Below are 5,037 nucleotides of genomic sequence, written 5' to 3'. Positions count from 1 at the left end.
TTGAACAGGAAACCACATTTGCTATCTTCCAGTCTTCTGGCACTATTCCTGTAGACAATGATGATTCCAAGATCAATGCCAAAGGCATGGCAATCTCCTCTCTGGTTTCCCAGAGGATCCTAGGATAAATGCCATCCGGACCAGGGCACTTATCTATTTTCACACTCTGTAACATTTTGGCTGTAACCTAGATACCAGTTGTTTTCATAGCAGTTCAAGTTCAAATTAAACCAATCAGTTTAAATTCTGCTGCAAGATACTAAAACCCAATCAAATTTCAATTTTCATGTTTTGACAACATCAAATCATTGAGACGATCTGATGTTTGGGCTATAGGAAGCAAGCATTTTGGGCAGTTAGCTCGAAATAGCACCATTTGCCATTGTCAAACATTCTGCCTGGAAACACACTATTGAAGGTACTTTTTCATATGAAAAGTCTGTGCAGCAGAAGATGGAAGACAGCCCAGGGAGATCTACAAACAGAGGAAGATCAACACCGGACATGACCGCTGTTCTCTGGTTTTGAAAATAGTTGCGATAGATTTAATAGGGCCCTTATTGGATCAGTATGGTGGTAGATAACAAACCTTTCAGAGAAAGGAGGCATCAAATTGTAAATAGCCATTTGTTTAATGTGCACTTAGAGTTAAAGCATAAAATTGATATTTATTTTGTTAAATGGTGGAATTTGGGTAGTTCTTTGTCACTCACACTTTAACAGATTACCAGTGCAAGGTGAGTTTTCTGTGTGTTTGGTTAAATAGCAGAAGGCTTTCTAGCTGTCGTAACACATTTCTTTGCGGTGCTTAAAGACAAGATATAGTTTTTTTTTAATGCCCATAAAACACTACTTTGAAGTTGCTGAGTGCAGGGGCTTCTCAGTGCGGTCTGACCACCCATGCCAGGCCCCAGTCTAACAACTGTCCCTGCTCGAAGCCTCCAGTCCACTCTGCACTGGCTCCCAGCTTCTCCTTGATAAGTTTTCTCTGGGACTCACTTCCCCATGCCAGCCATTGCTCCGGGACTGACCCGCTCCTTCATTCGAGGGGAATGAAAGAAAAAGAACAGGCAGAGCAGAGGAGCTCCAGCTACAGTGTCTTACTCTGCTGCCTCTTGAATCCAGTTAACCTTGTTTTAAAATTGTCTGTGGACAACTTGTTTACCTATTTTTTAAATCTCCTGTAGCCTCAGGACCCTTCACTATCTATACGCATCTAAATGGTCTGTTGAGCATTTATGATTTTAATTATTACAGCGGTATTGTTCATGCCTTTGAGGTTTGCCTGACCTTTTCCCCCTCTCTACCCCTCTTGACCTATTTTCACCTGTAAGATGCTCCTTTCAAACTGTATGGATGATGAAGGCTTTGTTCAAAACGCTTAATATTGCCTTGTGTCGTTGCATGAGGTGCTGTTTTCTAAAACGCTTATGGAGTGACTTCGGAGGTTTTGTTATGATAAAGGTGTTATGTAAATTACAAATTATTTCTTTCAATAGGTTCACTAAAATGTTGATGAGTGAAATGTTGACTGAAAAGGGTCATTTTTATTTTCTCTCATGCATCATGCTGTTTAACTGGAAATTACTTATTAAATACTGAAAATTACCTTCAAAGTGATTCAGCATTTATAGTTTTAGATGTCTAACTCGTCACTCATTTCTGACCAGTCTCCATAATTATAGAACAATAAAAACTTATAGCACCAAGCAAGAACAGTTAACTTCTCATTATTGAGCAGTTGTTTCTGGTGACCCATTCTTCCTTCGGTCATCATCCTATTCGCTGCTAATATTCAAGAACCTGTCCCAACCTCTTCTGAAATTACTTACACAATTCACATCTGCCACTGTTTCTGGCAGAAATTTCTAGATTCAAGCAACTGGGTGTATAATTTTTAAAAAAAATCATATTCCCTTTAGTTCTTTTACCAATAATTTTGAACTTCTATTGTGACACAAGGTGAATAGTCCGAACTTTTCCAACCTCAACTGAAGTTTCTCTCCTTTGGTAACATTCTGGTAAATGTTTTCTGTACCATAGAAATTTACGGCTGTGGAAAGAAGCCTTTCAGCCCATCATCTATATTCTTGTCAATAAGCATCTACTCTAATCCCATTTTCCAGCTCATGGTCTATGGCCTTGTATGCAATGGCATATCAATTGTGCATCTTTCCCACCTCCAACACACTCTTAGGTGGAGCTTTCCAAGTGCAATCCCAGGTGGACTTTTTTGTTTCTCCATAAACCCACCCCCCAAAAAAAACCCATATGAGCCCCTCTCAACCTTCTCTTCCTTCCCTTAAAATGTGTCCCTTGGTTGTTGACCCCTCTTCTAAGATTTCTCCCTATCTATGTCCCTCCATAACTTTGGACACATCAACCAGATTACCACTGAACCTTCTCTAAGGAAAACAATCTCAGCCTAACTGGACTTTCTTCATAGTTGAATTGCTCCAGCTCAGGCAACATCCTGGTGAATCTCTTCTGCAGCCTTTCTGGTACAATCATGCCCTTCATATTTTATGGTGACCTGACCTGCACACAGTACTCTAACTGTAATATAGCTAATGTTATAATGCCACTTTATGATCTCTTTCTTCACATATGCAGTGTCTTAATTCAGTAAAGCGAATATCTCATATGCCTTCTTAACTTATCTACCTGTCCTGCTGCCTTCAAGGATCAATGTTAGAGACAAAAAAAACTGCAGATGCTAGAATCCAAAATAGACCAGCAGGAGGCTGGAGGAACACAGCAAGCCACGCAGCATCCGGAGATGGCGAAGTCAATGTTTTGGGTATATTTCTTCTTCAGGACTGGTTATACGTGAAATGTTGACTTCTCCACCTCCTGATGCTGCCTGGCTTGCTGTGTTCTTCTAGCCTCCTGCCTGTCTACTTCAAGGATCAATGGATATCACGTTCCTCTGACACTTTAAAAATTCTTGACCCTATTTTTCAACATTCATTCTCTTGCCTTGTCAATCTTCTCAAAATTCTTCATCTATAACTCTTAAGTAATCAATTACAAATTGCCTGATTACCAGTTACTGATGCTCCTCCTTCGTTTATGTCTGGATCATTGATGTACACAATAAACTGCATGAAACCCAATACCGAATACTACAGTTCAGCATTGGATGGAAGCTTCCAGTCACAAGCTCTCTTAAACCATCACCACCTGCTTCTTGCCACAAAGCTAATTTTGGATCCAAACTTCCATGAATCCCATGGTTCGTAAGATGTTTACACATTGATAGAGCAGTTAAGGTTGTATCCAATGATCTTCTCTCCATCATATAAGCAGAAGTGGAGTGTTTGTTGCTGACTGTACAATATTATGCACCATTCACAATTCCTCCATTAGCGAAACAGTTTGGGCTAATATGTAACATGACCTGAAAAAAATTCGAGCTTGGCCTGATTTATGACAGGCACCAACAATCTCCAATAAGTGAGAGTCTAATCATCATATCCATGATATTTATTGGCAGCATCAATCCTGAAGATTACTACTGATAAAACTGAGCTGCTCCACTCAAGGAAATACTGCCACCAAAGCAAATGGGTGATGGCATATCCTACATGCCTGAATGAGTGCAGCTTCAGTACTCCTAGACTGACATTATCCAAGTCAGGGTAGCTTGATAGATTGTCAAACAATCTCCCACCTTCAATGTTTATTCCAGCCACCTACAATGCACAGTGGAAGCAGTGTGTACCATCCACAAGACACACTGCTGTACCTTACCAATCACTTTTGACAGTACCTTCCAAACCTACAATAACTTCCATCATGAAAGGCAAAAGCAGCAGATGGATGGGACAATCGTGTCCTGCAAGTTGCTCTCCAAGTCACCTGCCGTCCTGAGGTGCAACTGTATTGCTGCTGCTTTACTGTCACTTGGTAAACATACTATAACTTCTACAGCACATGGATTGCAACAATTCAAGAAGGCAATTCGCTGGCCAAATGCAGGTAAGGATGGGCAATAAAAGTTGGCTTTACAAACAATGCAAGCCCACATTCTATATAAACAAAACTAAACCTTCCCCTTGATATGTTAAAAGATTCCTTTCTTTATATTTTTTATTTCCATTGTCACCCAAAGCATAGGAATTGGCTGCTCTCCTTTTCTGTTCAAAGGTGCACATCTATTTTGTTTCTTCCCTGCATGCCCTTTGTTGTCCCACTACTACTTTGTTCTTGGAGAAAGTGAGGACTGCAGATACTGTAGATCAAAGTTGCCACTAGAAAAAGCACAGCAGGTCAGGCAGCATCTGAAGAGCAGGAATGTCATGTTTCAGGCATAAGCTCTTCATCAGGAATGTGGAACGGTTTGGGAGGGGTAGAAGCTTTATAGATAAATAAGGTGGTGATGAGACTGGGGGAAGGTAGCTGGGAAGGCAATGGATAGATGCAGGTGTGGTGTGATTGTGGTAGTGTGAAGAGGAGGGTGCAGCAGATAGATGAAAAGGAAACTGGACAGCAGGACAGTTCAAAATGCTGAGGTGATGGGTTGGATCTGGGCTTAGATGGGGGGAGGGAAGATGAGGAAACTGGTGAAATGGACATTGATACAGTGTGGTTGGAGGGTCCCAAGGTAGGAGATGAGGCATTCTTCTTCCAAGCATCTGGTAGCTTGGATTTGGCAGTGGAAGAGGCCCAGGATTTGCATGTCCTTGGTGGAGAGGGAGGGGCAATTGAACTGCTTTATTCTTGACTATTCTTTCTAAAATACCTGTGTTAGTTCACTACTTAAATCACTAAGATTAGGTCCTATTCAGTTGAACATTGCATTTTCAGTATTTTGAGTCTTTACATAATTATGTCAAATCAAATTATATTATCATTCAGATAATATTTAGTACAATCAAGAATGGTAGAAAGTAGGGAAATTAGGAAACAAGGGAGGACTAGCTGAGTCTGTGAACAACATGGAAGAAAAGTTGAAACACTGTCACTTCAGCAGGCCACAAGGAGGCACATGGGGACAAGTATGTAGGCAAGGATTTAAAGAACCTATGAAGTAAG

The sequence above is a fragment of the Hemiscyllium ocellatum genome, chromosome 1 (genome assembly GCF_020745735.1).
Source record: "Hemiscyllium ocellatum isolate sHemOce1 chromosome 1, sHemOce1.pat.X.cur, whole genome shotgun sequence".
NCBI classification, from domain to species: Eukaryota; Metazoa; Chordata; class Chondrichthyes; order Orectolobiformes; family Hemiscylliidae; genus Hemiscyllium; species Hemiscyllium ocellatum.
This window is presented reverse-complemented; position numbering follows the sequence as displayed.